Source organism: Oryx dammah, unplaced genomic scaffold (genome assembly GCF_014754425.2).
Source record: "Oryx dammah isolate SB20612 unplaced genomic scaffold, SCBI_Odam_1.1 HiC_scaffold_12, whole genome shotgun sequence".
Taxonomy (NCBI): Eukaryota; Metazoa; Chordata; class Mammalia; order Artiodactyla; family Bovidae; genus Oryx; species Oryx dammah.
In genome coordinates, this window is record NW_024070196.1 from 58,060,213 (window position 1) to 58,082,788 (window position 22,576).

Genomic DNA, 22,576 nt, shown 5'->3' on the forward strand with positions numbered 1-22,576 from the left:
AAGAGGAGAGTGAAAAAATTGGCTTAAAACTCAACATTCAGAAAACTAAGATCATGGCATCTGGTCCCATCAGTTCATAGCAAATAGATGGGGAAACAATGGAAACAGTGAGAGACTTTATTTTTGGGGCTCCAAGATCACTGCAGATGGTGACTGCAGCCATGAAATTAAAAGATGTTTGCTTCTTGGAAGAAAAGCTGTGACCAACCTAGTCAGCATATTAAAAAGCAGAGACATTACTTTGCCAACAAAGGTCCGTCTAATAAAGGTATAGTTTTCCCAGTAGTCATGTATGGATGTGAGAGTTGGACTATAAAGAAGGCTGAGTGCTAAAGAACTGGTGCTTTTGAAGTGTGGTGTTTGAGAAGACTCTTGAGAGTCCCTTGGACAGCAAGGAGATCCAACCAGTTCATCCTAAAAGAAATCAGTCCTGAATACTCATTGGTAGAATGATGTTGAAGCTGAAACTCCAATACTTTGGCCACCTGATGTGAAGAACTGACTCATTGGAAAAGAGCTTGATGCTGGAAAAGACTGAGGCAGGATGAGATGGTTGGATGGCATCACTGACTCAATGGACCTGAGTTTAAGTAAGCTTGGGGAGTTGGTGATGGACAGGGAGGCCTGGTGTGCTCTAGTCCATGAGGTCACAGAGAGTCGGACATGACTGAGTGACTGAACTGAGCTGATTATAATTAGCTTATTGATAGTAAATACCTGCTTTGGATGTCTTCTATTATACTTAAACCTTTGTGAGTTAAAAAATTTTTTTCAAGTATATATTAAGCAGCTTTTTTTCATATTTGTTACTGAGAGTTGTAAACTGTTGTATTTTGCATTGAAAAGGAATTGATTTTGTCAGACTTTAATGGTCAATTGAACTTGAATTTTTTTAATAATTAAAATGTTAAGATGTTGTAAGAGAGAAAAATGGAAGAAAACACTTGCCCCAAACTACAGTTTATAAGGAATTAAATATAAAAATTGAAGGTCAAGATAGGAAATTAGTCAAATTTTATGTGATTTTATTAATTCTGAAAAAGATCTCATAGTTAATGTGTATATAGTACTGACTCAGATCTTTTCAAAACATCGGTTAATTAACTTCTATGTTAGGTTGATACCTGTGATGACATTGAAACTTTCAGAATATCTTTGAGCCTTAATATATTAAGCATAAATTTATGGCCCTTACCCTCAGTAGAAATTCATGGACAGATTTTATAAAAATAACCATGCACCTTACACCTCCACACATCTCTTCTGTTAACTCACACCCATGTGGATGTTTCCATAAAGCACTCAGTCTTGAAAGCATATTATTGTCCTTAAAAGAAGTGCTCACATGGACATACCCATTGTCAGTTTTACTGAGAACAGTAGAGTAAGGGTGAGATGGTTGGAACGTGTAGGGCGTAAGGGGGAGACTTGGAGGAGTGGTTAGAAAAGTGAGTGAATCCACTGGAGTTAGGACCCTGTCATTCATGATGTATACATTTGTTTTGTTAGCTTATATGCAGTATTTTCTGACAATCCTTGCCTGACATCTCCAATTTGCGTAAACTGACCCAGAAGGAAATGGCAACCCACTCCAGTGTTCTTGCCTGGAGGATCCCAGGGACGGCGGAGCCTGGTGGGCTGCCCCCTATGGGGTTGCACAGAGTCGGACACGACTGAAGCGACTTAGCAGCAGCAGCATTGTGCTACTGCCGAAGTATTTTGCCTGTTTGTATTATAGTTGATTGTACCTGGCTCTCCTATAGCTTGGAAGGCTCTTTTTCAGGGAGGGACTATGTCTTATTTGCCACTAATCCTCAGGATTTACCTCCTGGTGGATATTCAGTAAATATTTATTGAATGTAATTGTTTTATCCAGTTTCTGATTGATATTTTTGGGAGCAGCAATTCATGTGGTTGTGTTAGTTTAATCTCAGCACAAAGCATTTGGGAGTTAAGTGCTGGGAAGTGTTTGAGCAGTAATAAGTATTTTCAGCCCCCCCCAGATTTCTGACTGCACTCTGCTGAGGCCCTAGGTGCTTGCTCGGCACTGCCTCATGAGTTGCTGCTGGAGAGAGTCCGGTGCAGGTCTCCTTCTATCTCTTTTATTCTGGTAGCATAATTGTAGTCAGGATTCTGCATTAAAAGTTTGCAAACAAAGTATCTAGTTGAGTTTCTTCCTACCAGTGAGAACCACGGTCTAGGGAGGTAGATGGCTGTCCAGCTCCATGTGAAGGAGTTGGAGAGCGGGCTCTCGGCTCCCGGTGCTCTTGCTCTGTGCTGTGTCTGCCATGCCAGAGTGCTTCTGGAGTGGCTGCTGTAATGCCTGCCAACCTTTAGAAGAGGAAGTGTGCTCACTACTGTGATGCTTTCATGGTTCGTATTAACTGTTTGTATTGACCAAGTTTGTTTCATTCAGTAGCATTAAAATGTATGTTCACATACGTCATAACACTTTTTAAAAAGCTATTGTTTAAAAATTAGTTGTTACTTAAAAGTGTAAGCTAATGAATACTTAATTTGGGATTTCTATATTCCTTTGTGAAAAATTTGAAATTTCCGGTTGATTTCATTGTAATTTGACCTCATGATACATTGATGATTTGAATTGTAATGGAATCATTGGAAAACTTGGCTATAAAAATGGTGTAAATTTTTTCTTAGTTTATGTTTTTTTTTGTTCCTGTGCAAGTAGTGAAGTAACGTTTATGGAGACGAAAATAAGAGTCTGTGTAACTGACTCCATATGGCCAGAAGCATGTCATGAGTCCTTAAATGGGACAAAGAGATGAAATTTTAATGAAATGTACAGTAATCGTTAGGACCACATTAGCTCTTTATTATTTCACGCTGACACTTTGAAATAAAGAACAGGATGTGGCACATTTATAATTCTTTCCTCTTGAGAACTGGTTAGCATAAAGTTCAAGATTTAATTTAAAAAGCAAGAAAAGCTGGTATTATGGAATGAAATGTATACATGCTGCATATAAGATCTGTAGATAACTTTACATATTTATATGTATTCACAAACACAATGCAACCTTTCTAATTCTTTCCAGACAGTTAAATAAACCTGTGTGCTCTTTTAATGTTATATCCTTTTCATAGACGTTACCTTACAAAAAAGATAGCATTGTTGGTTTAGTGCTATTTTCCCTAAAATCTCTGAAATTCAATTAAAATATAACTTTAAAGTATGTAAGAACATGGACTGTAAGGTAAAATGATCAGATATGAATTATTGAACTTAAAAAAAATTACCTGGTCACTTCCCAAGTCTAACTATATATTAAAAGTAATGAGAGGAAATTATATTGTGGTGTTACATAGATCTTAGTAGATTTAAATCTGTCCCACTTTGTTTTCTGTCTACTTGGTTAAAATGTACTATGGTATTCTCTGGGCAGACAGCCAGTACTAAAATAAACGTTTACCATTGAAACATTTTTTGTAATGTCTCTGTAAGCTTTGAGATTGGGACCTTCATTTGTTGGACATAAAAATCTCAGAGCCCCTGTTTTGACCCTGTTGTATTCAGTGATGCAGGAAAAAGAATACATTTATTTATTTTAAGAAGCTTAGCACTATAGACCTTCAACTCTTAATGTTGCCCTTCTTTTAAAACTTAAGAGAAAACTCAGTAAAGAAAATTATTTCCTAGAAAGTTGTGTTAGAGGAAGGTGAATTGAATTTTTTTTTTTTTGGTTTCCAAAGAGAAATGAGATGTTAAAGACTATTGTTTGGTGATTGACATGAACCATTTCTTCTAAATTTCTGGGTTTGTTACAGAATAGGGAAACATTTATATCCAAATGAACCACTTGTTAGCCATGTGATCTTGGAAATGTTACTTTAGCTTTATGTGCCTCAGTATCCCCATCTGTAATATGGGGGTATTAATAGTATTACCTTGAGGGTTATGGAAATTAATAAATGAGATAATGTCCAGTATCTTTTAGCCATTATCAACATCATCAAAATGCTAATTACATAACCAATAATTTGGTTTCTTATCTTTTTCTCCTTACTCCATTTCATCTCTAATTTATGTCTGTCATTTTGTTGGTTTTAAGTATTTCTTTTGTATTTGCAAATGCTAAATTTTTTATGAACGTTCTCTCTTACAGTGAGTCATATATATTCTCTATTTCTCTTTCTTTCAGCTTCTCAGAGTTAATAACATGCATTGGTTTAAATAACTAAATCTGACTTACCTCTCCTTATTGCTTCTGCATACATACACATATATTTGTTCTTTATACTTTTGATGCTTTGGTATTGGTGTATAAGGGGGTGGCTGGTGCTTGGAAACCTGGCCTGCAGTGTACTTACCAGTGTTGTTTGATTTGCAGTGAGCATCACTTTTCTCCCCTCAGATGTATTGAATTTAATTTTGGACTATTAAAGCTTTTTCTTAGGCATTGGATACACTTCACATTTATTCTCTGCTGCCTTAATTCTGGAGAAGGGAATGGCAACCCACTCCAGTATTCTTGCCTAAAGAATCCCATGGACAGAGGAGCCTGGCAGGCTACAATTTGGGGCTGCAAAGAGTCGGAATGGCTGAGCAACTAACACTGCCCTTAATTCAGTATTCTTTCATTAGCTAATTTGGAGTAAAAAAATGGCATCTTAACAGATGTACTCATATGTTAGGTATAATACATGCTTTAGTGAAAAGTTAAAACTTATTTTTGCTAGAGGACATTCATCATATAGTTGGAGAGATATTTAGGACCATTGCAAAAACACAACTAAAGTCAGTGAACTTGAACCTTAACGTGGCTAATAGTAATACAGACTTAACGGATTTTACTTTTTTTTTGAGAAATGAGATCATGACAGTTTTACAGTAACAGAATGAAGAAAAGCTTTTATACTGAATAAAAGACTTAAGAAAAAAGCATTCTAGAATGAATTGTCTATAGAAACATGGAAATAATTGATGTGCAGATATTTTTCCTCTATTGAGTTGAGTAAAAAATTAATTGGAGTATAAATTTATATATACAGTAGTAGAAATGGTTAAATTTGCTTGTTAACTTGTTATTTTAATCATTTAAATATATACTGTATTTTCATACAGTTGATACATATAGTTATATATCTTTATTTTGTTAAAATGAAAGAATGAATACTTGGAACCAAGAAGCAAATTGCTTTTTGTTTTGAAGAACAAAAAAAAATTCTATGAATAGAACCGATAAAGAATACTTAATGTGTCAGCAGGTTCAAGTTAGTTTTAAAAATTGTGGTCATAGATAAGTATGAACCAGATACTTGTTTAAGACATTGTTTGGCAAAATGTTTTCCCAGTGGTGAAATGAACCCTAGCACTGTCCATAGTACTAATAGGCTGTGATCAAAAGATCACAGTATTTCAGCTGTGAACATTTTTCATGAACAAACATGAGTTATACATATTGTGACTTAACTGTGGTATGTTTGCTTTATTTACCCAATTGGGCTTCCTTCATTAAATTTTATTAATTTAAAATACATTTGGGATTTGGAAGTATTCAGAGCCTGAAAAAGTAATTTTTTTAAAAAATATGACTTTTAAAATTTGGGTACTTAGTTCTTCTTTTTTTTTTTTAATTGGAAGGTGGCAAGATGACTGTGGTTTATCATTGTCAGTGCCTCTAATTGGCCTTGGCAATACCAGAGTCATAGCTCCAGGCTTATGGCAGCTGTAGGAATCCATTCAAGAGAGCCTGTGTCTAACTAATTAACAGCATGGGCTTTGGTGTTAGACCCGGGTTCAAATCCCATCTCTTGTTGATGCTGGCTGTATGACCTTTGGCAAAACCACTAAATTTCATCTTCATTTGCAGAGTGGGGAATTAAAGTCATAATACTTCATTGAATTTGAGGATTATATGAGTTAATGCAAGGGAATCACTTAGCACAGCGCTTAGCTTAGAAGACTAACTACAAGCTGTCACTGTGAACATCATCACTATTTCTGCTCTTGCTGTAAGCACAGTGCTCCGGGCAGCAAGGACTTTCCTTCTCGTTGCTGTTAGGTCTACTCTTTATTGAGTTTCCTTTCACTGACATGAATATGTATTTCGGTTTTTTCTGTTTTCTATTTTTAATGATGGGATTGTTTCTTTTTATCTGAATGTTGTCAGTTTAGGGGAAGAAAGGAACCTGTGAGGCCATGGTGTAAGTCTTCAGTGTCCTCATGGGCAATGACGGGATTGTTTCTTTTTATCTGAATGTTGTCAGTTTGGGGGAAGAAAGGAACCTGTGAGGCCATGGTGTAAGTCTTCAGTGTCCTCATGGGCAAGTATATTCTAATCACAAAAGGAAGGATTAAGCTGAATATAACCTTTGCATATTTAAGTTAGAAGGTTTTTCTGTTTGCTTACAAAATTTTTTTGCAGTAGGGGGAATGGGTTGAAGTAGAAGCCGATGTGTCTTGTCTTCCTTTTGAGAGAAATCATTTGCTTCCCATGTGCATGTGCAGTTGGAATCTTGACCATCATTTCTTCTAGGAGAGTGAATTTAACGTGCTTTTGGCCTTTTAAGCATACATAACTCTTACCTTTAATTTTTTATTGTATGAATAGAAACTGATTTTTATTGTTAATGACATGTCAGATTACTGCTGTTTCACAGAGCTTGACTGCTTCCAGTTCTGTGTTTGTGGAGGTGGAGGTCGTGGCAGTGGGGATTTGTGGCAGCTGTCAGTCACCGTAGTAAGCTCTAGGTCTTCTCTTGCTGAGGGAGGTGGTGGTTTAGCTTCCTCTTTTCTTTGTTTAATTTTGTGGCTTTTAGCTGCCACTGTAGTTTCTTTACAAATATTGGACCAGAGAAAGACAGTTGATCTTTTACTCCCGGTGCCCCCGCTGCCATCAGCAGTAAGTTTTGTATACAGTGGGAAAATAAAACTGTTTAACTAGGTTATTGCACCTTCCAGTAGGAATACTAACAATAATAGTAGCTAACCTATATGGTGTAATTACTGTGTGATGGCAATGCCCTCATTATGTTACATACTGATTTAATCCTGAAATAACTCTTAAGCTTAGTAGTATTGACAGATGAAGAACTAAGACTCAAAGAGGTTTACTTTACTTATCTTTGCCCATCAGTACGTGACCTAGCTGGGACCGGAATCCACACTTCACAGCTCAATATTTTTTTCAAGTTTAAAAAATTCTTCTTAGTTTTTATTATGAAGAATTTGAAATATATGAAAAGCTAGATAGAATATTATACTGAACACCTCAAAAGAGTGTTTTGCCATATTTGCTTCATCATTTTTTTGTTGAAAAATTTAAAACAAGTTCTATATATTATTTCATTATGATTTTTTAAAAATTATTTTCTTATAACCACACTGCAGTATTCACACGTTTCATTTAGTATTTTTCTTACCTTTGTTTTCGGTTGTTGAACAGCTCTCAACCTTTATCCCATGCTCCTGTTTCTCTATTTGTTTGGGTTTTGCAAAGACTGGGTCCTGTGACTCCAAGTTCTTATTCAGGATCTCTCTTGCTTTCTGAGGCCCCAGTGCAAAGGAAGTGGGAAGCAGAGAGGGCAAGTGTATAGGAAGCCTCCAAGGTGTTGTACAAAATATTATTAAATTGTGTCTTGCATTCTTTGAGTAGTAGACATATGCCAAAAGTTAGAGCAACTTTATCTGAAGACAGAATTTGACCCTTTAATCATCTGTTTTCACCCCTCTGCCAAATCCACAAAATAACACATTTTTATTAGCTCCTTGGGCTTTCCTGATAGCTCAGTTGGTAAAGAATCCGCCTGCAAAGCAGGAGATCCTGGTTCGATTCCTGGGTCAGGAAGATCCTCTGGAAAAGAGATAGGCTACCCACTCAAGTATTCTTGGGCTTCCCAGGTGGCTCAGCTGGTAAAGAATCCGCTCGCAATGCAAGAGACTTGGATTCGACCTGGGTTGGGAGGATCTTCTGGAGACAGGAAAGGCTACCCACTCCAGTATTCTTTCCTGGAGAATTCCATGGGCTGTATATATCCATGGGGTCCCAAAGAGTGGGACAGACTGAGTGACTTTCACTTTCACTTTTTCACTTTATATTATTAGCACGATAGGAACCATTATTATTATTAAAGTTTGCTTAGATATGGAAACAGTAATGCAAATCTGCTAGAGTGTGACTATGCTAAAAATAATTCCAGACTTTGAATAAATTACCTTTTTATACCTTTCATTCAACAAACATTTTCTGAAAATACTTATCCTTTTACAACTCTTTGGGGCTGTATAAGAACATTCTGACCCCAATGAGTTTATAATCCAGTGGGGAAGAGAGAATCTGTGAAACAAAAGACATTTCCATGTCATAGGCAGCAAGAAAGTCCTACAAATCTGGGTAAGTGAAAATGCTGAAGAGATTGTGGTGGTGGGGGGGCACTTCTAATTGAATGTGTAGGGCAGAGGGAAGAAATGGTATTTGAGTGATCCAAAGAAGCAGAATTTATCTTTCAGACATCTTGGACAAACTGAAGTATAGAGGTGAGAAAGCATAGGGAGTAGAAGTTGAGCATTGATGTATTTGAATTGAATATCTTTCAAATTTAGGAAATACCTAATTTTCAGATTTAGGATATATCTTTCTTAGAGAGCTACATTATCCTCTGCTTTCCTGTGTTTTTGTACTTAACATCACCTTTGGGAATCTTAACAATCAACATCCATTGATTTGTTCCATTTCCATAGCCACTGTTGACAGAAGGCATCATTTTACTGACATTATGGTTAATTCTGGTTTTCCAAAACTTGTTCTAGGTTTGTTTCTGCAGTGAGGTCTGTTGCAACGCGGCTTCCTGTTGCTCAGGTTCAGGCCTTTCCATGGGATACATACAACACTCCCATATTTTCCTACAGACAGTGCAACAGAGGAGTTCCGTTGTATATGTATATTGTTAAATCTCTGTCCTCACCCCCTGCTTAATGTGGTCTCTTCATGGTACCTTTTAAAATAATTTTCTTTTTCATTGAAGAAGCAATTTAAAGATAGAACATAAAGAAACATTTTCACTTAAAGCATTTAACATTTCTGACATTTCTATAGTAGCTTAAGACATGTTTGATCTCTTAACCAATTATATGAAAATTGGCATCTTCATGGAGACCTCTTAGACACATTTCTTTTGAATAACAATGTTAAAATTAAACAGTACCCCCCCCCCCACACACCCCCGCCATGATTTTGGTTGCATCAAGCTTGGTTAAGATGAAATTGTGGGTCCAGTTTATTCTCTGTCATTTTAATTTTCTCATTTTTTAAAAAAAATACTAAGGCGATGTGATGGACCTTTGGGAATGGAGTGAAGGGGTGTACAAAATTGAATGACAATAACTGCCATGTAGTAGGTCCTTACTATGAACCTAGTATAATGCCATATGCTTTACATACACTAGCTCTAATTCTTTGAATAACTGGTAGTGATATATTATAGATTGTATTTACAGAAGAGGAAACTTACTGAGAGAAATAAATGAACTGCCCGAGACTATACAACCAAGAAGTAGCAGATCTAGGTTTCAAATCAAGCCCCGTCTGATTCCAAAGCTTATATTTTTTCCATTATTCTAAAGTACCCATTAATAAGGTAAGTTTTCACTATCTTACCAGCTTTAGAATCCTACACAGATAACAGTAAAAGTTAGGAAATGCAGTGTGTTTGAGTATAGTGAGAGACTCGAGAAATAATAGATAACTCTGCGAGTCAGTGGAGCGCCCTTAGGGAGCAGGGAGGGGAATTTAAAAGCTGGAGAACAGAGGTGTATTCAGGAAGTGGAAGAAAAGACCAAGATTGATGCTTGGGAAATTTGGAATGCTGGCCTGGCAAATTAAGGCTTTCTCATCTCATTATAGAACTTTGATTTACTGAATGATGACAATATCTAGACTTTAAGAAGAACAGAAGTGACTTTTTGTCCTCCTGGTTTCTTTCCAAGACTTTGTTGTAGTATTTTGAGTATGTTGATAATCTACTCTCCTGTGAGGAAAGGTAGGATCTGGCCTTAGGCAGACACAAGAGGACTGCACTTGGTGGTTGTTGTGTGTTGTGTGAAGTTAATGGCCAGTGACACAGTCTGCATGGTCAGCCAGAACAAGAGGTTTGGCTTAGGGCTGTACTGGTACAGCAGCAATCTCAACATCAGCTTTGATTCCAATTAGGTCTTTGAAAGATTTTTGCAGTTCGAGCCATTCTTTTGACAGCTAAATATCTCCATATGTGCATTTATTAAAAGTATATGCTTAATGTATATACTTAATTGGTATATGATACAATTCAAGGGAGATAAGGGCATCTTTTTTTGTCACTACGGAAATGTTAGAAACCAAAATGAAGGAAATGTCATCCCTCTCTGAGTTACCTCACCCACCCACCCCACCCCCCTGGAAAAAAGACAATTTTATTATCATTTTTCATCCTATAAAAGCTATCCTATAACCCCTGTTGTCCCAATTTGTGGGAGAATACTAAATCTTTGTATGTATCTGTGCTTATCTTAATTGCTCCCCCCACTGGCATTCTGTGATTTTGATACTTTGTCGCCATCATTCAGTTCAGTTGAGTTGCTGGGTCCTGTCTGACTCTTTGCGACCCCATGAATCGCAGCATGCCAGGCCTCCCTGTCCATCACCAACTCCTGGTGTTCACTCAGACTCGCGTCCATCGAGTCAGTGATCCCATCCAGCCATCTCATCCTATGTCGTCCCCTTCTCCTCCTGCCCCCAATCCCTCCCAGCATCAGAGTCTTTTCCAGTGAGTCAACTCTTCGCATGAGGTGGCCAAAGTACTGGAGTTTCAGCTTTAGCATCATTCCTTCCACAGAACACCCAGGGCTGATCTCCTTCAGAATGGACTGGTTGGATCTCCTTGCAGTCCAAGGGACTCTCAAGAGTCTTCTCCAACACCACAGTTCAAAAGCATCAATTCTTCGGCGCTCTGATATGCAGATGACACCACCCTTATGGCAGAAAGTGAAGAGGAACTAAAAAGCCTCTTGATGAAAGTGAAAGAGGAGAGTGAAAAAGTTGGCTTAAAGCTCAACATTCAGAAAATGAAGATCATGGCATCCGGTCCCATCACTTCATGGGAAATAGATGGGGAAACAGTGGAGATAGTGTCAGACTTTATTTTTTTGGGCTCCAAAATCACTGCAGATGGTGACTGCAGCCATGAAATTAAAAGACGCTTACTCCTTGGAAGGAAAGTTATGACCAACCTAGATAGCATATTGAAAAACAGAGACATTACTTTGCCAACCAAGGTCCGTCTAGTCAAGGCTATGGTTTTTCCAGTGGTCATGTATGTCACCATCATTATGGTATTAATAATAACTTGCTGTTAAGACTTCTGAGGCAGATTCATCAGTGCAAGATTGCCTTCTTCAGTCAGAAAGGGCTCTGTTGTCTGAAGATTTCCAGGTGTGGACTTGTTTCCCCATACCTTTTACAGGGATTGTGTTCAGCCAGGATAGCAGTCAAAGGAAAACAATTCTGTTTTATATTTTATTGATACTGGTAACAATTACTCATGATGTGAAGAGTCTGATAAGATGGAGCTCTCTGGCAGTTCTCTAAATTTCACGATCAGCAGTTTACGCAGGCCGTGAGGAAAACTAGATGCTTTGATCCAGTGTACTGTCAAATTGGACAGTATAGTGGCGCTAGTGGTAAAGAACCCACCTGTTAGTGCAAGAGACACAGAATGTGGGTTTGATCCCTGGATGGGGAAGATCCCCTGGAGGAGGATGTGGCAGCCCACTCCAGTGTTCTTGCCTGGACAATCCTATGGACAGAGGAGCCTGGCAGGCTGCAGTCCGTGGGGTTGCAAAAAGTTGGACACAACTGAAGCAACTTAGCACATACCGAAGTGAGGTGCTGTTTGAATGTGGAATAGTAAGAGATATTAGGGCTTCAGAAATATGGCTGGTCCTTAAAATTTTAAGAGGAAAAGCAGAACAGTTTCTGATAAGTTTTTGATTTGGCTCCCTGCTTTTTATTCTTTTCTTACTTCCTCCCTCCTTTCCTCCCTTCATTCATTTCCTTTTTTTTTTTTCTCCTTTGCAAAACCTGGCAAAAACTAATACAGTGGGTTAGCACCCCTGCCTCCCCTCCCCCAGCATTTCTAACTAAACGCGGATTTTTGCATACTGAATATTGGTTGTAGGAGTTCCCTGGCCAGTCCAGTGGTTAGGACTCTGCTTTCACTTCAGGGGGCACAAGTTCTATCTCTGGGGTTGGAGAAGTCCCTGTGTGCTGCGCAGCCAAAGGTACGTAATAGTCAACAAAGATACATATATTTGTTGAATGTTAGTTAAGTGAATATATGTCTCCTGTCACTTCTGTGGGCATGAGCCCCAGGGTATAATTACTGTTACAGCTCTAGTAGTTCCTTCTTGCACGTAAACTGTATACCACAGATACTTGAGAGGTGATTGTCTTTGTTATCATAGATGTACATTTGATGTTTTGGTCTGTGCCTTTGCCACTCTTCTTGAGTTGGGGCTACGTAGAAGATTTCTTAAAAATTTAAAGTGCAGTGACTTGAATGTGGGTGTGAACTCCATAGGTCCCAGAGTAGAGGCAGCAGTTCTACGCACTGCACTCTTGGTGGAGTTCAGGGATGTGGAACCCTGGGTGCAGATTTTCCACTGCATCAAGGGTTGGTGGTGCTAACCTGCATGTTCCAAGGGACTGCTTAATTGTCGTTAGCACAGTTTTTAAACATTTCTTGTCACAGATAGGAAGGGATTCAATTTTTCTTGATTGTTGATCTGTTTAGATATTGCAGATAACCTGGAGCATGATATTAAAATATTATTATATGGGGAATTTTCAAAATTTTCCCTCACTAGGCTTAGGCTAATTGGTAAAGTTGCAGCAGTTACTCAGAAACTACTAGATGCTATTTACTCTGAAAACCATATAGTAATAGGAAAGAACAGAGACCCTCAGGACTGGAAGGGGCATTTAAAGATCCAGAGTCTACCCTGAGACTCTGTTCCAAGAAATCTATCAAGGTGGTTTGTCAGCCTGTGATAAGGAACTCTTAAAGGAAGCATACTGATGTCCATAGAGGTTAAGTGTCAGGATTCCTTTTGACAGTTTTCATCTGCCATTTAGACCATTGATTTGATTGATGTTAACATTGCCACATCAAACAGTATACCAGGAGACACAGAATAACTAAACTTCCTTCCGTCTCCTCTAAAGAGCACTTTGTCTTTCAGAAATTTGGCTCCCCTATTTGGTATGAGGTGGATTGTATGAGGTTGGCCAAAATGGATAGTCTTGGGTTGGTTTTTTAGTAAAAATAAAAGAAACTTAAATTTTCACCAAGAACTTTACTGAACAAGGTATTCACCATTTTGTTCTAATACTTTCTGCCATTTTTTAGGCAACTTCATAATTCTATCTTGCCAAAACTTTTTATCTTTTTGAGCAAAGAACTGCTCCAAGGGCATTATACAGTCTTGCAAAGAATTAAAACTTTTTCCATTAAGAGAGTTTTGTAAAGACCAAAATAAATGGATATCCAGTGGTGCAATGTCTGCTGAATACAGTGGATGAATCAGAATTTCCCAGCCAGACAGTAACAGTTTTGGGCCTGACATCAAAGAAACATGCTGTCCTGCATTATACTGTTGGAAGATTATGCATTTTCTGTTGACTAATTCTGGACAGTTTTTGTCGAGTGCATCTTTCAGTTGGTCTCATCGGGAGCAGTATTTGTTGGAGTTAGTTGTTTGGTTTTCTGTAAGGAGCTCATAGTAGAGGACTCCCTTCCAATCCCGCCATCTACACAACTTCACCTTCTTTGGATGAAGACCAGCTTTTGGTGTGGTTGGTGGTGTTTTATTTTGCTTGCCCCACAATCTCTTCCATTTCACATTATTGTACAGTATCCCCTTTTCATTGCCCATCACAATTTATTTAAAAAATGGAACGTTTTTGTTATGTTTCAATAAAGAATGACATGTAGAAATATAGTCAAGATTTTTTTTGTTCAACTTATTTGGAACCCAAATATGAACATGAATAGCATAACCGAACTGGGGCAAATGATTTCCAGTGCTTTATTTGGATAGTTTGAGTATGTTGGCTATCTCCCACATGGTATAAAGTTGATTGTTCTCAATTAATGTCTTGATTTGGTCACTATCAACATCAACTGATCTACATGTTCATGGAGCATTGTCCAGTGAGAAACCTCCAGCATGAAACTTTGCAAACTACATTTGACACATTCAATCAGTCACAACACCTTCTCCATACACTGCCCAAATCTTTTTTGCATTTCAGTTGCCTTTTTACCTTTCTTGGAGTAATAAAGCATAATATGCCAAAATATTGCTTTTTTCATCTTTCATAAGAAAATTCACAAAATTTTCAACACAAAAATTCCCCAGTTTTGAAAAGTTTTTTTTTTTTTTTAAAACACACACTTATATATGACAGCTGTCACAATACAATCCAGCAATTGTTTCGAATGATTTTAGAGAGCTAAACACTACTAGAGCCATCTTATGGAAAGAAAAAAAACCACACCAATAATTTATTGATCTGAAGAGGATAATTTTGATAAGCCAGTTTTATTTAAATGGCCATGTGAAGGTAATGGGATCATAATATGAAGTTAGTATACTGACAACAATCTTGTGCCCTGCACTGCTGTTTTGTTAGGCACATAGACACATGTAATTACCTTTGTAAGTGGTATGGGGTGAGTTAAGTGGAACAACCATACGGCAGAAATGCTGTGGCAATGCCATGAATTGCTGCTTGAAAGCAGTGTAGCATAGATGTTGATTATTAGGTAGCAAATAATTAAATCTGTTGAATGTGTTAGCTCTAGCAGTCAGACTGCTTACGTGCACAGACTGCCATAATCTTTTATGGAACATTTACCCTCTGCTGGAGACAGTTTTAGGTACTTTTAGATATTATCTCAGTAAGACCCTGATGCTGGAAAAGATTGAGGGCAGGTGGAGAAGGGGATGCCAGAGGATGAGATGGTTCAATGGCATCACTGGATGGATGGACACGGATTTGGGTGAACTCCGGGAGTTGCTGATGGACAGGGAGGCCTGGCGTGCTGCGGTTCATGGGGTTTCAAAAAGTCGGACACGACTGAGCGACTGAACTGAACTGAATCCTTAAAAAGTCTCTCCATGAAGTAGTTGGAGTTTTAGAGAACATCCATTCATAGTGGCTATGAATTCATAATGAAAAGTTCAGTAGGTGAGCTATTAGTTATATTAGCCAAATTGATTTTTAGTATAAAGAATTTATATTGAGACTGCTTTGAGCCAAAGTTCCATGTTTTGGGGTATGCTCTCTCATTAAAGGAAAAAAAAAAACAACATTTTTTTTTCTTTTTTAATTGAAGAGTAGATTTGGGACAGAGATCCTCAGATCTAAGTCAGAATCACCCAGAATTTCAGAAAAGGTATCTGAAATCTGCCTTACTTAGAATTGGACAGTAGGGGAGCCAACCTCTTCAGGACAATGGAGTGAGTGAAAGTCACTCAGTCGCGTCCAACTCTTTGTGACACTATGGATTGTAGCCCACCAGGCTCATCTGTCCATGGAATTTTCCAGGCAAGAATGCTGCAGTGGTTTGCCATTCCCTTCTCCAGGGGATCTTCCTGACCCAGGGATAGAACCCAGGTCTCCTGCATTGCAGGCAGATTCTTTACCACCTGAGCCACCAGGCAAGCCCTTCAGGACAGCAGGAGATAGGGGAATTGGGGGGAATGCTTGGGCAGCAACTTTGCTTCCCTACCCTAGATGAGGATGTGGCCCTGTTGCTGCTAAGTTTGACTTAGGAATGAAGAATGCTGATTTTCAAGCATTACTTTACGTGGAGTCATGGTGTGAGTACTTCCAAATGTAAGTTAAGCCTTTGGGAAAGTGGAATAGCAAGAATTTTTCAGTCCAGTCAGGATTCTTGCTAGTGTGTGGCATGTGGAACCCAGGGGTAGAGGAAAAGCCAAAGCGAAGATAACCTGCATATGTGCCTATTCTGTGGTTCTGTCTAACCACCTGGCTTTTATTAAGTTCTATAGCATTGGCTAAATAATTGGGAATTTTGAGGAGGTATGTGTGTGTGTGGTCTCTTTTAGCCAATCAATAACCTGATTTTATAAAAGTAGAAATTACTGTGATTTTCTTTTTGCTTGAAAACAGGTTTTGTGTACTCATTTTACATGGTTTAGGATTTGTAACGTTAATCTATCCTGTTGATGAAGGCGAACAAACTTATCAGGGTCTAGCCCTTTCCAGAGAAATGAAGGACAGAAAGTATTCTCAGTCACTCTTTTTTCATTTTTTTGCCTTGGTCTGTAGTTTTCTTGTTTTCATAGGAATATATAGAAAGCATATAAAGTGGTGATGTCTAGCTTAGACTACAAAAGTCAATTAATGCACAATTAAAACCTTTTAGAAGAAAGGGGTCCCAGATAAGAGTAATGGAGGTGAATTAACTCTTTAGAGGAAGTGTAAATTAAGGTAGTGTCAGCTGTTACGGACAAACTGGGAACCTAACTGCTATATTTAACACTGTTCTTATGAGAGAACAAAGTTTTGAATTCCAGGTTAGTGAATTTACAAATTAAATTTTGGAACACAACCTATTTGTAATTAATTGAGATCTTTCTAAGCCAACATTCAAGTAGTCATGGGTATACCTAAATTCCCATGGCTCTGGTTATCTTTGTTTCTTTTTAGCTAATTTATGACCAAGAAATAATTTTGTGTTGCATTTTATTTGTTATGTGTGTAAACTGTGGCACAATAATTTTCTGCATACATTGTTATGGCATAGGAGCATATAACCTCTAGTTTTACACAGAAAGAAGAAAGTATTCCACATTTGTTAAATTCCTGATTTCTTTTCATACTGTGTTATCATTCCTCTCCTGCTTCCCTACTCTGCACAGCAACAAAGCAAAACAAAAACAAGAACCTTTTCTGGGCAATTTTGTAACCTTTTCTTTGGAACATGTACAAGTATGCTATGTGAAAAAAGCCCTGCCACGTATTAGAATTAATAAGTGACAGTGGAGATTCACGTATGTGTTGAGATGCTTTCAAAGTCACTTTTTAAGAGGTTGGCTGTAATACTGATCATCCTAACAAAGGGCATGTGAGAATTTTAAAGGTATATGATAGGTATAAAGAAAATTCCTTGAGGTTCTTTAGTATTTCCATCTCTTGCTCAAATGTTTATTCTACAGAATGTAAACAGTAAAGAAAATAAACTAGATCCAGGCATTTCATAACCAGTGGTTAGCTACTGATGTAGTTCAAAATTAAGCAATCAGCACCGATTATAGAGTCATTTAGTGGAGAGCAAACCTGTAATTCTTTCTCTCTCTGAAACCAGCAGAGCCTGAAGCCACAAAGCTTGTCAGTAGATAAGATTAAAAATGTAACAGGCAATTTTGAATTCACCTGTTTGATTTGAGTGGAAGAACATGGCTACATGCAGTTCTTAATATTTGAAGACACTAAAAATAGTTATTTTAAAAATATATATAATTTGAACTTTTCAGTATATTGTATTTTAAAGAAAATATTAACATAAAAATATAATTCCAACATTAGGTCACTGCAACACATTTGACTCAAGTTCTTATTGCTTTAAAAATGTACGTATTTAAAAAGTATCACTTCATTTTTATACATACACATACTCCAATTATGCATACTTGAACTTAAAAATAGTAAATAAACCAATAGTACTCTTGAACTTTTCAGGCAGTCTTATGTCTTAAGTAAGAACCAGCTGTAAAATTATTGCTATAAGCTTGTTTGACAACAGGAGTCATTACTGAAAATAGTTGACTGCCACTACTAACTTACCTGGTACTGTTTACAACTCTGGACCAAACAGTGAAGGAAACATACTGAAATGTTGATTGTTGTGGCTTTCAATTTCTAGAGGAGACAGTAAAGGAACACAAAATATAAAGTGTGTCAGATGCTGATTAGTGTCAGGGAGAAAAGTGAAGCAGTAAGAAACATAGTTGCTATTTTAAATAGAGTGATCAGTAGAAAGTCTCACTGATTACAGTGGCATCTGACTGAGACGAGTGGGAAAAACTGGGGATGACTGTCAGAAGAGCATACCAGGGAGAGAGAAGAGTAAATGCAAAGGCTCTCGAGGTGGAGAGTGCTTGTTGACCTGATGAAGGATGAGTGTGGCTGGAGTGGAGTGAGCCTGAAGAGTAGTGGGGGTGAAGTTGGGGTAGGGTGTGCATGGGGGTGGGGTGCATTCACAAAGTGTATTGAAGACCATGTAGAGCTTTCCTCTGAGTTGGGAAGCCATTGAAGGGTTCTGAGCAGAGGCATGAGGTGACTTCTAAAGGATTTCTCTAGCTACCCTGTGGAGAGCAGATTGGTTGGGGCTGGGGTGGGGAGGGACAGCGCGGAGGCAGGGAAGTGGTTGTAATGATCTAGGTGAATGCTGATTGGTGGCTTGGATTTGATTCGTATGGTGATAAGTGGTCATATTGTACATGCAGTTTTGAAGGTAGGAGTCGGCTGCTTGGATGTAGATTTTGAGAGAACCAATATAAAACAAAAATTTAAGTATGTTTATAGGAAATTGCCAATGCTTTTTGAAATTGCTCAATTATTGTATTAAAGAATAATTTGAGGAATCTAGATACTAAGAGATACTATGTTTTGTTATTGTGTTTTCAGTTCCTTGTGCACATTTTATCTGTGAGTCTATTTGTGTCGCCCCATTTATGGATCAGGTTTTGATATATGAGGATATAAAAAGATCAGTTCAGGATTAGGTACAGTGTACTGCTGCTGCCACCTAATGTTTATAGCCCTTCATTTATGTAATTAAAATAACTGGTTAGGCATAGCTTTAATATTGGTTTGAAACAGAATGTTAACAGATTAATTGAGGCTTACTTCATTGCTTTCCTGTTAAGTTCCTGGTATGGATCTTTAATATGATAATTGAATTCTCTGGAAATAAGGCTGTAGATTGAAGATTAGTTTTATTGGCATCTTGATCTCTGTATTGAATTCAGTTGAACAAATATTTATTTGTTGTGCTCAGCCCTGTAATCTCTCTGTACTCATGATTATTATGTTCTGTTGGACAGGGAAGAGACTGTTTTTTGTTCTTTTGAGTAAGCAAATAATGAAATAATTCGTGATTGAAGGAAACAGACCTTGTAGTATCTGTAGTACCTTAACAGTCAAGCATCGCGAGTAGACATTTAAAATGTAATTAGATAGAATATTATTATGTCATTTTTGCCATTTTTCTTGCTGCTTAGTAATAATGTTAGTTAGAACCGCGGCGGCCCCCCCCCCCCCACTGAAATAATTTAAGAAGTTACAGGAATAGTATTGGTTCTGTGATAGTTTTCAAGTCAGGGCTGAATCAGGCTTTTGCTGCTGCATGAGAGATGTTTAACATGAGGGATGACCAATTGTTATTGAAGGCTATGGTCTTACACCAATTTTAGTAATTGTCTGCTTTTCTGGATCCTTTTTTTGTGATTAAATGAGTATGTGATGGCTTGCTGTCTTAAATATGCCTTTCTTCAGGTACCTCCTAGATAGCAGTATTTCATAAGGGATGAAATAATTTTTGTTTACATGCATATAGCATATCCATAAGACTTACTCATTTGTTAGTATCAAATCAGAGCTTTAAAGATGCTGGTGGAAGAAACAAAAAGAGTTCATTCGCCATTAAGGAACTCTGAAGATGGATTTGACAGATACTTATTGAATGTTTACAGTAAACCAGGGAATGTTCTGAGCCCTGGGGATATAGCTTTGAAACGAAGCATAGAAATCTTTGCTTTCATTAAGCTTACATTCTAGTAGGAGATGGGATAGGAATCAGGCAATATACACACATAAATATATAGCATGTCAGATGGTGGTTAAGTGCTCTGGAGGAAGATAAAGTGAGATGAGGAGGGTAGAGTATGCTGGGGAAAAAAAGGAGGATATGCTTTTTGCTCACTTTATGCAATTTTTCCTTTTCAGATAATTTTGATCCTAGGCAAGTTATAAAAAGAAAGTACACTTAAAATTGTTATAAATGTCCTATCTGCCTTGGAAACTGGAACAGTTCACATCCATCTATTCATCTAGTAAATACTCAGCAAGCACATATTACCTTGTCCTACCTACTCTATGAAACAAAGGAGATAAAAGACACATCTCTACCCTTAAGGAGTTTAAAACCAGATTGGAAAGATATTTTAAAAAAAGAACACATTATGGTAACTTGTAGGAGAGTCATTTATCTTTTCTTTTAAAAAAAATGGATAGGTATAAGAATTTTAGGTTTGACTTTATATGACAAACTATTTCACTTATGGACTAGGACCCCCTGGTGGAATTATTATACTGACTGCTGAAAATCAGTGTTTTCTCTAGATATTGTGATGTCTTTATTTGAAAAAAGAATCTGTATTATGATTCATTGTTTCTTGCTGAGTGTAGTTTGGAAAACCTAGCAAGTTTTCACCAATCCATCATTGAATCACCGTGTGATTTATCTTTTAGTTTATGTAATAGATAAAATAGGTAAAACATAGGATACTATATAAAGTTCCTGGTTTTCAAACTTTGAAATGTTGGCTGGGTTAAAATTTTAGAAATATGCTCTATGATCTTCTTGGTTCAAAGGCCCTTGGTTAAACAGCATGAGAGGTTGGCATATCGAAAGCTCAGTTTGTCATCTGTAGCCTGCTCATTTCTCGACCTCTTTGTTAACACTAAGGTGGCAATGGTAGATTCAGAGAATCAGAAATATTTTTCAACTATATTATGGTTTTGTGGTGTCCTCCATCCATCAAATGTATTAATTGCTCTGATTTTCAGTAGTTACTAATAAAAAGTAGGCATTTAAGGGTAGTTTGATTTGAAAATATTGGTTCTTTCCTCTTTTCTTGTGTAATAAAACATCCTAAGGCAGAGATTTTAGTTGTCTTAAGACACCTTGAACTGTAGTGCCTTAGATCATTGGTTAAACAAAACAGGATGAAGGAAATACTATAGAATAAAAATTTCACACCTTTCACATCTTTCTGATAGGTCACAATATTGCAGATGTATTTTGAAGATATACGACTTGACCAAGGTCAGACATGTGTAAGTTGACCTTCCCCAGATCCATCCTGATGGACAAAGACAGATCTCTGGTATAGGAAGACAGTAGTTTAACTCAGCAACCACCTCACTGAGTCATAAAATTCTGAAAAGACACTGTAGCTATGGGAGCATTCTAGCTTGGCCTTTGCTTTTCCTGCAGAATAGGGGGTTGACAGACAACAGGAACCACTCAAGGAATCTTTGGTTCTTTCCCTTTCTTTATAGTCTTTTCCGTGTCAGCCTTCTATGTCATTGCCATCCATTCTCTATCCTGAACTCAACTCTACCAGGCTTTATACGAACAACACCAGCAAACTCCTTTATGTTTAAAAAAAATACTTGAAAACCATGAAAATTATTAGTTTTCCAAGTGTAGGCTATACATACCTATAGAATGGGGATTATGTTTTATAAAATTTAATAATTGCAATTGTGTCTTTTGTAATTAGATCTTTTTAGATTTTAACAGCTATAAAATTTAATGGCTTACTCTTGTCTGTGTTCTTTACTCAAAGGAGAGCTATTTCAGATTGTTGGTAGCCTCAAAAAATAGTCTAAATGGAGGCACCCAGTGCTATTTGGGTGCATTGTGTTTCTTAATCTTCAACATATGTAAGAATCTACTTGGGAAGCTTGTTACTTGATTCTCAAGACCATTTCCCTGAGACGTTAGTGTAATTTGGAGTACCTGAGAATTTCTAAAACACACACTCCTATGACTCTGATATTTCAAAGGCCTATGCTTTGATAAACCGTGGTTAATCAAGTCAGAATTTTTGAATTCTGATTCCTTCATTAGTTCTTGTGGCCTTGAGAAAATTACATAATTACTGTTACCTCAGTTTCCTTATCTGTAAGATGGAGATTACCACGGAGTGAATTTTGTGCCTGGAATGTAAATTATCACTTAGTGAATGATAGCTGCTCCCATTGTCATCATCATCATAGCACCTATAGCAACAGCGACAGAAATGCATGGAATAACTAACAGTGTTAGGAAGCATGCCTAGGTATGGTGTAGACATTATGTGGGAGTTTAGAGGTACTGAAAAGTATTTGTGCTGGAGTGGTCTGGAATGTTTATACAGAGAGGTGGTACTTGAATTAGACTTTGAAGAATGAAAAATATTTAGTCAAGTAAAGACAAATTGGAAGGAGAAGACTATTTTCTTAAAACAGAATTATTTCAAAATAACTTGGTTATTTGCTGTTGATTTACCTCAATTGCCTTCTGTTCATGCTAACTTAAAATAATTGACATAGGTCAGCTGGGATCTTAAGTTTACTCAGGAAAATAAAATGTTGATGAAAATGAACATATAACATGTGAATGATGTGAAGTCACAGATGTATAATATATTCGTATATTATGTATGGCAGCATTTTATTATGATTCTAGAGACAACGTGGCTAATTCAAAAATAAAT

The 22,576-nt window shown here is 37.3% G+C and overlaps 1 protein-coding gene and 1 long non-coding RNA gene across 3 annotated transcripts in view; both read left to right on the plus strand.

Moving 5' to 3' along the window:
- The window catches only part of MED13L (mediator complex subunit 13L), a 283,774-nt gene that overhangs the window by 100,742 nt on the left and 160,456 nt on the right, over positions 1–22,576 (plus strand). The gene's annotated exons all lie outside the window — the stretch shown is intronic.
- On the plus strand, positions 8,017–22,306 carry LOC120871587. The gene is made up of 3 exons (XR_005723057.1): positions 8,017–8,492; positions 11,212–11,215; positions 22,293–22,306. It is a non-coding gene; the product is annotated as an uncharacterized LOC120871587 (long non-coding RNA).